The following is a 13,348-nucleotide window of genomic DNA, read 5'->3' on the forward strand; positions in this document are numbered from 1 at the left end:
CAGTTTTTCATTTTGGTTCTGTTTTTTCGATTAATTTATCTTCGGTTTTATCGGTTAATCAGTTATTTTGAACACCCTTACTTATTACTAACCCTTTTTCCAATAATGTAATTTATTTATAAGTTTACAAGATACAAAAGAGTGAGTAGCTCCCGAGTTAAATAAAGCATAAGCTTCTTGAGCATTAAACAAGATTGTACATGCTACCACATTTGATGAGGCTCTAGTTGTATCATGGTCATGGTAATAGACTATACCTTAAACTCTATCATTTTTACCTCATCTTCACCTTTGACCTCTACTAATATTATCTCCTAATTCGGCAGGCCTCGTATGATCTCCCACAAGTTTATCCACTATAATATACTGCGATTGGCTCTATGTCTGCATCCAGTATGGGAAGTTTCTCCTAAAATGCTCATATTCTCCATAAAAATGACAACAATCCTTTAAATAATGACAGTCCCACCATCTATGACCTTCATATCAGTAAACAAAACACCTCTCAATCATCACTCTACAGTCTTTAGGATATGACTGATTACATATATCACAATGAGGAAAAGCAAATTGGCTTTATGGTGTAGTTTATGATGAACTACTTCCCGAAGTTATCCAAGCTCTACTCTCACTAGCATTTGAACCTCCCCGACCAAACCAAGTGAATCTATTAATCGACCTATTTCTAGAGAAATTTCATTCTTTCCTATATAACTGGATATAATGTTGTACACCTCCACTCTTAAAAAGAGGCAGTTTGCCTGTATGAGACATAAGCTCTTTACTTTTTCTCAGCTTTACTCCATCTTGTCTCTCTACTTGATGTTAATCCTCACTTAAAACCATTTTCAAAGCCTGAGCAGTCTCAACTAGTTGTCGTACTGTCTCATTCATTTATCGACATCCCTGAAGATATATAAACATGAGTGAACAACATCATTAATGACATCTTCATTTATTTTCAAATAGTAAGGTTCTCTCTTAACAAGACTGACTAGTACGAGCCTATTCTTTAGTTGGCCCAATCTTTAAGCGAAACATATGCCTCGACTTTTCTCTTTAAATTGGAGCGTTGCCCCTTATTAGGTTACCTTAACCTTAGCTTATAAAAAGGGTAGGGGAGTCGCACTCCTACTCTTAGGTAGAGTTATAACTAGAGTTTAAATATTAGGAATAGAAAGGGGAGTAAGTTGTGAGAGAGCTCTAGTTTCTTGAGAGATTGAGAGGGGGCCTTATCGTCCCACTTTCCCTTTCAAGATCGACATATCATCTTGGCTACAATATCTTAGAAGTCTATCTTATCGTACTTTACCTCCTCTTATTTTTCCTCGGATTACTCTAATTATTCAATCTCTTCCTCTCAGAAATAAGTAACTACCACCTCAATTGACTACAAGCCAGATTTTTTAGAAGATAAGAATCTTTTGATTACAAATAAGAGGAAGCAACTCTCTTTCAGGATTTTATCTCAAACCCATATACAATAACCACTATAAAATAATGACAACTTTAAAACACAAAGTTAAAGGCAAAAAAGACACGATAAAGAAAAACTCACAAGTACATACCAACAATGTTTTCCTCTAGTAAATGTCCTTATATTAAGTGATTGATGTTGTACTTAGCTATGAATTCCTTCAAATGGCTACACAATAACATCTTTTCCTTAATCAAGATTGCCTAAATATTATTAGAGATAATCGTGTCTTATAAAATCTTGACATCCCCATATCTCAAGGATTATGGGTATGTATTTGATACGCAAGGATGTTGTGTAGCTGCTTGAGTGGCGCATACTCTAAGGCGGGTAACAATTCAACAGCGATGGGGTTTTTTATCCTGCCCTTCGTTTTTATCTCATGGATCTTGGTTTTCATGCCAAGCCTTGAAAAAATTAGTTTTTTCCTCCATTTTGTATTTGTTTTAGGTTTAGTCCTCATTTTTTTTATTTCTATTTGCTTTGATTTTAATGCTTCTTGAAGTTTATTTTTTTCAATTTCATCCTTTTCTACATTTAATTTAATTTTTTTTGTTTAAAATCTGGTCCTTTTTCTTTTAATTGTTGTTTTTTTATGCATTGTATTTTTTTTATCCTTTAGAATTTTAATTCATTTTTTTTTAAATTATGGTCCTTATTTTTTTTTCATTACTCTTTTTCTATCCTTTTCTTCATTTATTTTGTTTTCAATTTTGTCCCTAATTAGTTTCTTTCAATTATTTTTGGTGCAAGATTTGGTCCTCATTGTTTATTTTTTTTAATTTTTTTTATAATTGAGAATTGTGCTTTATGATTATTTCTGTCTTTTACAGGGTTGTCATTCTCTTGACCTGGTTTACCAATTTCAATGATTTACATGGTTGGAGTTTGGTATTTTTTTAATCCTTTTTAGATTTTTTTTTTATTTTTATCATTTGACATTCAATTATTGGGCTATGAGCTTTGTGATTTGTATAGCTTTTCTTTTTGTCAGGTTATCCCCATCTCATATCTCGGGTCGCAAGTTGGTCGGGTTAAGGTTCTTAGTTTAGTCCGGATGTAGAATTTAATGGTTTACAGGTTTAAGAAATTGACTCCAATTAATAAAGTTGACGCAGACACGGGTTTTCATGGTTTTTTTTGCTTTAAAAGCTTTTTTTCCATCATTTACCTTAATTAGTTTTTTATTAGCTTTCTATTATATTTTTGTGGTCAATTTTAAAATAACATCGGTCATCATGCTTTTAGTTTTTTTTTTTGGCTTTGCTAAATTTAGACTTTCTAAAGGAATTTTGTTTTTGAATTGAATTGAATTGATTAATTTTATCATCCAACATTTAATTTTTTAGGTGTTGAACTCCTAGGCTGAGCCCGGTTCAAGAATTTAATGGATTACGAGTTTGGGAGTTTGACCCGGGTTTACAAGATTTACATCGTTTTGATATTTTTTTCTCCGATGAAAAATATGAGTGGCACTATTTTGATTTTTTATTAAATTTATTGATTGCATCCCTGACATTTAATTTGAGGCAATACTTGAATGAATTATTTTTTTTGAAATTAATATTCTTTGTTTATTTATCTTTTTTTTCTATTTAGTTATCCCGATATCATATCCCGAGCCATGGGTTCAATAGGTGTACAAAGTTTGACTCGACTATTTTTTTCATTGTTTTGTAGTATTTTTGGATCTCGAGTTAATGATTATAATCATGAATTTTATTATTTAAAAGAAAACGCATCGTTTTGATATCTTTTCTATGATAAAAAAAATGATAGGTCCAGAGCATTACACGAGCTACCTATCAAATAATGAGCATCCGCCTGGTTTTACTCATGGTAATGCTTTATTTTGTAGTATTCTTTTTATTAATTTTTGTATGTTATAGAAATAAAAAATAACATCACCCACAACAAACCCCTCTTATGAAAACGCGGAAAGATGACAATCTTTGGTGGCTTTCCCTTTCTCCAGTCATTCACGTTTTGCAAACCAACGCACCAAGCGTGTCTGTGTCAGGACTCAGGAGGAGCTCTTCTTCTTCTTCTTGTAAACTAATAGGGAGAATAATTGAAATTAAAAAGTCAAAACAGCTGCCAGAATCGTTGAAATTAATGGAAGAACAGCAGTAAAGACAACAGTGGCTACCACCTCATTGCTCCACTAGAAAAGGTATTGAAGAGGAGAATCATCCATAATTCAGATGTCTTCTTACATGTCTATCATTGTCCAAGGAGAATTATCCACTAGAAAAGGTATTGAAGAGGAGAATTATCCATGGGTTTGCCTAAACCAGACCAGTTTATGCACTTACATGTCTTCTTCTTCTTCTTCTTCTTCTTCCTCCTCCTTTCTGATTTCAACAATTCAGATGCTTCAAAGTCTTTGATTGTCCATAATAAAAGGAAATGAAAAGGATGCTCCATTCTCAGGAAAACAAAAACTAGAAGAAGAAGAAAAAACGGTCGTTATGCTTGACTTAGTTCTCAAAACCAGAGGTTCTTGGGTTGATTTAACTTTCTTAGCGTAGAGAGAAATATTCCTTCTTTTGACTCTTCATTTGTTGGGACTACCACCTCATTTCTTGGGTTGATTTAACTTTCTTGGGACTCTTAGAGAGATACGTTTATTTTATATATATATATATATATATATATATATATATATATATATATATATATGGAATTGTGTTGAAAAAGTTGATAGCAAATATGTTTTCTTAATGTAAAAATTTTAATGTTTAAACTATGATTTGTTCCTACAACATAGTAATGTTATTCAGTTCATGTAAATACATTTTCATAATTACAATATTTATAATATGAGTTTTTTTTATAGAAAAAACTCTTTATAATAATAAATCTTACAAAAACTTTTTTTTTTCTAAAAAAAATAGTAAGTGAAAAAAAAATTCAATATACAGACCTGTTTGTTTTTGCGTTTCAAAAGTGTTTTTGAAAAAATTTAAAATTTTTTTATTGTTTTTTAAATAATATTTTTTTATGTTTCTATATTATTTTAAAACACTGATATCAAAAATAATTTTTTTAAAATAAAAAAATATTATTTTAATATAATTTTAAGTAAACAGTATTTCAAACTACTAAACTTCCAAGAAATTCATAACCGTGTCTTGTGTCTTGTTTTTATATTAAAAATATTTTTTTTTAATAAAAATAAATATTATTTTAATATAATTTTAAATAAATAGTATTTCAAACTACCAAACTTCCAAAAAATTCATAACCGTGTCGTGTGTCTGGTAAGGAAGCACAAAACCGTGTTGTTTTGGACAACCAAAGTCTGCTGCTTTTGGAGGCAATCAACTTAAGAAGGCCGCATGACTGTGCCAACGCGTGCGGCGGCAACCAAGCTGTGGACGTGGCCTTCCGTGGTAACGATGGAATTGTCGTGACGGCATTCTTATCTGATTGTGTGCGAAGACAAAGGCTCTTTTTTCTATCTTTCTTTTTCTCCGACAATTTTTTTTTTCTTTTGGTTCTTGGGTTTTTTATGTTTTGTCTAATTCTTTGATTGTTATTCTTTTAACTGTTATTTTTAGCAATAATTATAATTTAACTTCACAAAATTAATACTCAATAAATCATAGAATAGTGTTTAAAATCATGAACATAATTAATTGCACAATTTTAGGGGAGTGAGTAATTTAATTAATCATAGAATAAAATTTGATGCAAAAAAATATAAACATTGAGTTTTCAATGCTTCTTGAGTGAGTATTTATTTTTAGAAAATTAAACAAAGTATTTTGAACAGGTGTTGGGAAGTCATAAAAATCTAGCACCTGTACATGTTCTATTTGTTTCCTAATTTTTCTATTCAAGTTTTTGCACGTCATTTGATCATAAGAATCTATTTGCTATAAAAGTTACCAAGTATTTGACGTGTTTGTTGTAAGAAAATAAGAATTACCAACAATAATTAACAATAGTGTGTTCATGCTCACCTTAGTTATAATACTTAATTAAAGGCTTGGGTTGCGGGTTGGACCGGTCAAATCATGCATCGATGAATTGATTCGAATCTATTGTGTTTTTTTTTATTAATGAAACAATGTTATTTTATATAGAAAAAAAATTATTGATTGGATCTCTTTAAAATTTTGATTGAGTCTCAGATTAACCCATCAAATCATCCAAGTTGATCGAGTTAACTTTTTTTTTTTTTTTGATTATCGTGGGTGTCCAGGCTAGCTTGCTCGCACCTCGACTAATCCCACGGGCCCTGAAGTTAACGACCATGTAAGTCATCATATGAGCAGCCATAGGGTTTGAACCTGAGACCTAAGAGGGAGCAAACCTCTTAGTCCCAAGTTCTTACCACTAAGCCACCTAGATGGTTAATCGAGTTAACTTCTTAGATAGTTAAGAAGTGAATCTAACTTGGATCATCTCTTAGAATGGAGGGTCATCGAGTCGATCTATCAAGATAAACCGGATTTGATAACTGTGTGTCAACATGCCTACTAAGTTACAATATATCCTAATGTTCTTCTCTTTTGTTTTTTTAACATGAGGCCTAATATTTTATCTCTTTATTTTAAGGTTCACTTATTTTGCATAAAATGTTGTACTTGTCAAATGTTTTTCAATATTGGGCTTGAAAAAAAAATTCTGTCAAATATTTCTCAATTATAATGGTGGTGAGATGACAATGGTTATAGAAGAGATGGTCGTAGTTATGATGGTAATAAAATAACAATGAAAAGAAAAAAAGTGGTGGTTGAAGAGGTGATGATGATGATGAGTTAGTCGTGGTTATAGTGAAAAAAAAATGGTGGTGAAGGAAGGAGATGGTGGTCGTAGTGAGACGAAGATAATGATTAAAATAGTTGTATGATATTATAAATAAATTATTATTCATAAAATATTTTACTGAATTTTATGAGTTGAAAATATTTTCCAATAAATTATCTAAATTTAAAGGTTGATTGTAAAATATTTTTTATTGGCTTGTTTTCCTATAAAATATTTTACTAAAAACAAACACATAAAAATATTTTACATCTTTAAATTCATTTTATTTTTTAAAAAATATTTTCAAAAACAAACACTAAAAAATTTAAAATTTCTTTTAATAAAGACAAACCCTTGGATGGATAAAATCCGTCCAATTTGTTGGGCATTTTGACCCTCGTGGGCAATAAAGTAGAATGAGCTCTGGATTTTCCGTAATACACTGGGCCAGGCCTGTTGTGGGTCGAAATGAAGAAACCAATAGATTGGGCCTGAGATTCTTCTCATCTCAAGATATTTGCTTCACCGCAGTTTCTGTTTGGGCTTTATATGTGCGTTTATAAAATATTAAAGTAAATATAATTGTAAATACACAAGTCTTGCAAGTTGTGATTTACACAACAAGTGACGAACGGTAAAGAAAAAAAAAAAATATATATATATATATATTAAATAAATATATTAACAACATTCATATAAAATAAATGGAAAATATTTCCATAAAAAATGGCTTAAATACCAGTGCAACCCCTCCAATTGATTCCTCTATTATTGATTTGGTTAAATTAGATCCTCACAATATGGATAAATTAGTCATTTACATGTCTTCCTTGGCAATAAAGATACCAAGTGACAAGTATAAAATAAGCAAATGACCAAAACCTTGAACAAATTATTGTGGGTGCCACAGTTTCTATTTCTTCCGTATCCAGATTTTTTTTAAAACACGAAAAAAAAACATTTAGATATTGATAATATATTTTAAAAAAGTAAAAACAAATAGTAATAACTTGGGTTATTGATTTTATTAAGTTTAATAAATTATTTTTATTTGATTATATAATAAAAAAATTATAATAAATAAACTATTTTTTATTAAAAAAATAATTAACATGCACGAAAGGAAATGTCGTCAAAAATTAAAAAAAAAATCACAAAACTCAACTCTTAAACAATTCAATATTAAATTAAAAAAATTTTAAAAAATAATTTGTATCAATCCGAAATAGCATGCTACAAGATGGCATATTAAATTTTAAAATTTAAAAAAAAAATCCAAACAAGAAATTGAAAGATGACATTAATCGACCTGTACTAGACTAACTCACCCTTGATCTGGGCTGAGTCTAAAAAAGGTTTCAGTATTGATCTCATTTGACCTGGTTGGTCTAGTAAATTAATATGTGACTCGAATGATTTAATCAAAATTTTTTTGACTTTTTTTTATAAAGAAAAATTAAAATAATATTATTTTTATTTTAAAAAAATTAAAAAAGTGATTAACCTAAATTACTCATATGATCTATAACTCAAGTCTTGCAACGAATCAACACTAAATTAAGTTTATAAAAATGTAATTTGTCATTGGATTTAGGAAATAAAAACATTTTCAAGCATAACAAAGCCACCAAAAAAAATTAATAGATAATAAACTAAAGACTCATTGAAGAACTATTTTTCTAGGGAAAAAAATGAGGAAAACTTTAACAATCTATTCGAAATCAAATCACATTTTAAATTAAGTTCAATTCCATATGTAATTTGGACATAAAAAAATTAATTATAATGTTAACAAGTTCAATTCAACAATAAAAGTTTGATGGTGGTTGTTTTGAACCTTAATTTTACCTAAAACAATAAATCAACACCAAGAAATAAAAATTTTAGTCGGTTTGGTTTTGTGCTCTTTAACTTTTTGGGGTTTTTTAACTAGATAAATTATTTATTTGGTATTAAAAAAATATTGGTGTTTTTAGATAAAAATAGATCGAATTTTTTTTTTAACCCAAAAAAACAACTCATATCTTTTTGGCCATCACTAGTGACCAAGATTTGGGTAAAACAAATGATAAATTATCCTCCCCTTGCATAAGAAAAAAAAATTAAATGGTCCAGGTGTGCTGGTCTATCCAAACCAAACTTGCGTGCGATTAGCTTTTTTTTTTATGCCCCGTTTATTTGCTAAAAAGTAGTTTCCTTTTAGAAAGTGAATTCCGGGAAAGTGAATTATTTTCTGATATTTGGTAGTGTAATGAAAAATAAGTTAGAAAATATTTTTCAATGTTTGGTTATGTTATGTAAAATGAGCTGGAAAATAACTTATTAATGTTTTATTTTTCTCAACTTTATTAAAATAATGAGGAACAAATCTTACAAATTAAAAAGTTGAAAGAGAATGAAATTGAAAAAAAATTAATTTCATAAATTATCTCAAATAAAATAAATAATAATCAAAATAATAGAGACCAAAACTAAAAAAAAAAAGATAAAGAAATTAAAATAATAATAATTAAAATTTTATAAATTATTTCAAATAAAATAAGTAATAATCAAAATAATAAGGATCAAATTTGATAGATAAAAAATTTCAATAAAAAAATGATAAGGGAAAAACAAATAACAATTATAAAAATAAGGATCAAAGTTGATACAAAAATTAAATTTTAAGAGATGAAATTGAAAAATAAATATTCAAAACAATATATATATATATATATATATATATAGCAATCAAAAGTTTGAGGACCAAATTTGATATAATTAGCAAATAATATGATATTTTTAAATTTTTCACAACTTCCGGAAAGTGTTTTCCGCCCAAATTTTCCACGAAAACACTTTCTTGGAAACAAAGCCAAATTTTCCTTTGACTGTAAAGTGTTTTCCGTTGACCAACTTTTCTAATGGCAAACAAACAAAAAAAAATTTGGAAAGTGATTTCCCAGAAACCACTTTCCGGAAAACGAACATGGTCTTAATTTCTCTTTGTTCTTTAATTATTTTTAATTCCAATAAAATTCTTCAACCTTAAAAAATAAAGAAAAATTCTTTATTTTTATTTTCATGTATTTAGAAAAAATATAAATTAAAAAAACAAAATTATTAACCGTTTGTTTGCAGAAAAGTAGTTTCCTTTTGGATAGTAGTTTCTTTGGAAAGTGAATTCCGGTAAAGTAAATTATTTTTCGATGTTTGATAGTGTCATGAAAAATAAGTTGAAAAATACTTTGCAGTGTTTGGTTATATTATGGAAAATGAGCTGAAAAATAGTTTATTAATGTTTTATTTTTTTCAATTTTATTAAAATAATAAGGAACAAATCTTACAAATTAAAAAGTTGAATGAGAATGGAATTGAAAAAAAAATCTAATTTCATAAATGATCTCAAATAAAATAAATAATAATCAAAATAATAGAGATCAAATCTAACAGATAAAAAAAATTAAAAGATGATGAAATTAAAATAATAATAATTACAATTTTATAAATTATTTTAAATTAAATAATTAATAATCAAAAGAATGAGGACCAAATTTGATAGATAAAAATTTTCAATTAAAAAAATAATAAGAGAAAAGTAAATAACAATCTTAAAAATAAGGACCAAAGTTAATATAAAAATCAAATTAAATCAAAATTTAAGGGATGAATTTGAAGAAAAAAAAAGATTCAAACAAAATATATAGCAATCAAAAGTTTGAGGACCAAATTTGACATAATTAGAAAATAATATGATATTTTTAATTTTTTCACAACTTCTGAAAAGTGTTTTCCGTCCAAAATTAAAAGAAAATACTTTTCTGGAAATCAAGCCAAATTTTCTTTTGACAGGAAAATGTTTTTCATTGACCGGAAAATGTTTTCCGTCGACCAGCTTTTCTAATGGAAAATAAACACAAGAAAGTTTGGAGAGCGATTTCATGAAAACCACTTTTTAAAAAACAAACACACTCTAAATTCATGATCTGGGTCACAGGTTTGACGAATTAAACTACAAAACCCAAATTTATCAACTATGTTGTCATCTTTCTTTTCCTTTTCATTCAATTTTTTTTAATTTCATATTTTAATTTTAGAATTTTTTTTTATTTTTGTTACAATATATTTAGATAAAAAAAATAAACAGAATTATATAATTCAATAGAGCCTATGATATAGTTTGTGATTTTAATAATTTAATTCATAAAATAAAAATTTATTTAATATATTATTATCTCGATATATTTTTTAAAATATTTCGAATTAGTATGTGTTATATATTTCATTTCGTTTCTGTACGGTTAATTGGTATCAATTTGTTTTTATAGAGTTATTATTATTTTCAACCCGAGTGGTGGATTTGAAAAGCATGTATTAGATAGTTACCAACCTTGACACGTGTACACAAAAGTATTAATCTTTTTGGCTTTTCTGTGCCAACCAATCTTGCTTTTACACGTTTGGATTGCACAGAAAGTCCAATCACCGGATGTGCCAACTTCCAAGAACACTTCAAATACTATTTTACTTATTGACGTGTTAGTCCCTACATTAATTTATTAGTTTATCTAATTAGTATGGCCACCAGCTTTTTGCAACTTGCACACGTGTAAGCCCCTCATGAATTCTCCATTTCACCAGGAAAAAGCTGAGCCACTAGAAGTAGATTCTTTTTGAAATCTTCGGTGGGTGCTTTACAGGCATGATACTTGGGAACACGTGTAGCGAAATCGAGGGATTCAACGGGGATTGGAGGAGTTGAAGAAGAGTGCCTTTTCACTTTACTTTTTGTGGCGGGGCCTACTTGGAATATGGCTCTGACGTGGCAGAAAGCTATTTCTGTTAAATTGGTTTTTATCAGCTTCGTGGGGTCCTCCTCACATGGGATTCCTGAGGCCGCACGTGGGATGTGAATGTGATTAATAAATTAAATTACGAAATAGTAAGAAGATGATGTGATATTCAAGTTATAATTATTAATATCTATTTAATAATGACGGAATTAATATAAAGAAGGGATAAAATATTATATTTGTTTTATTAAAAATGATAAAAATATCTTTATTTATTAAAAAAATTATTGGTTAATTTTCTGCTTTATCCCTGCCTCTTTTTTGTGCATACCTCTCTCATCTTACATAAGTACGGATAATTATAAATTCAGAAGGAAGTAATTTAACTGATCAGACTCCAAGTTTATTTTCTAGAGATAACTAGTTAGAGTCTTATAAATCTCAGAATAACTGGAAGTTTACGTAATCGTTAACTTCAAGACCCCTAGGATTAGTCGAGGTGCGTAAAAGTTGAGCCGGACACGCATGTTAATCAAAAAAATATATTAATAATTATAGTTTAAACATAATAAATTTTATTGAAATTGATGCATTAAAAATCATTTAGAAAACATGTTAATTATAGAAAAACTGCTTTCCAAAACCAAAATTCACCTCTTTATAGCATTTAAAAGAGTTAATTAAGGTTTTTTTTATTGTTATTATAGGAAATAGAATAAGATGATTATTATCTATTTAAAACCTTTAATTCAAATACAACTTTACTAATATTATCATCTTATATTCTTAACAAGCTCATAGTCCACAAGCTCACACTCTTATTAATACAACCCTTGATTAATTACCTAAATAAATAAATAAACATTGAAAAATGAATAACTTTTAGTCAAGCACCACACCAATATTCAGGTTGACCAAAAAATAAAACAAGAAATGTCAAATAAAGTCTAAATATGGAAAAAAAAATGTCAAAAAAAGTGAACAAAAGAAGGAGAAAAGTGTTTGTGATTTCTTCGAAATTCCGATTTGAGATGAGGGCTTTAGATCCAACAACGAAGGAGGTTAGTCATAAAGGGCGGATATTGGAAGAAAGTGCAAGCACAAGATAGCTTTACTTTCTAAAGGAAGTCCGTTTTCTACGTCTCAACCAAAAAAAAAAAAAAAAAGAGGAGAAAAAATGTATTTCTATCTTTTCAGACAACCAATTAACTATTAAGGAATTGACGAGGATGTATATGTTTTTAAAAATTTTCATACAGCAAATTTATTTAATTATTATCAAAGTCAATTTTTTTGAAATTATCATGATATTTTTGCATTTTTATTTTTTAAATATGATAAAATAACAATTATATTCTTGAGATAAAAAGCATGTGTTCAGGTCCTTTTAGTCTTTTTACTAAAATTGTTTTTTTAATTATTATTGTCAGTTTCATGAATTACAATTTAGTTTTGTTACATGAATTAAATATTAATTTATAGAAAAAAGCTAATGGCCCATATGAGACATACGCTAGCACGTGAGAGGTACCCATGTGTTTTTTATGGTGCCATCTTATAACTAAAATTACTTTTTCATTGTGTCATTTGAATCGAATCCGAGTTATCTTTTTGTTGGCGCAACACATGTCAGCTTGGTGGGTGGTTTGTTCTTAGCACAACTTTTCTCTCTCTCTCTTATTCCTTGAAAATTATTATTTGATCTTTTTGTTGTTGATATTTTAATTTTAGTTTTTATTCTTTTGGTTTTTAATTTTTTTCTTAATTATTTTGTAAAAGTTTTATTTGTTTTTAATTTCATCATTCAATTTTAATTTGTCATATATTATTTTTTTCAATTCAGTCCCTATTCTTTTGGTTTTTAATTTTTTCTTGATCTTTTTATAAATGTTTTACTAGTTTTACATTTTATTCTTCAATTTAAATTTATGGTATATTATTTTTTCTAATTTAATCCTTATTTTATTGATTTTATTGTCTTTTTGTTAGAGTTAATTTTTTTTCAATTACTATTTTTTTAATTCTTTTGTGTAATTGATTTTTTTTTTCAATTTTTTCCTTTAACATTTGATTTGTTGGGATTAAACTTTATAATTTTTTTATTTATGGTATTTTGAATCTAAAAACTTAGGTTACAAATTTAAAAAATTAACAGGAATTAATTTTTTTATTTTATTTTATCATTCAATTTTTCTCTCCAGAAGTTTAGGTTATTTTTTTATATTATATTTTCAGAAACTCTACCAACATCCCGAATAGGATTAAATTAAATACACTCTTGACAAGACACGAGATATTACCAAATACAATCTCTCATGACAAGAGAGAAAGAAATACTAAG

The sequence above is a fragment of the Populus nigra genome, chromosome 13, assembly GCF_951802175.1.
Source record: "Populus nigra chromosome 13, ddPopNigr1.1, whole genome shotgun sequence".
In the NCBI taxonomy this organism is placed as follows: domain Eukaryota; kingdom Viridiplantae; phylum Streptophyta; class Magnoliopsida; order Malpighiales; family Salicaceae; genus Populus; species Populus nigra.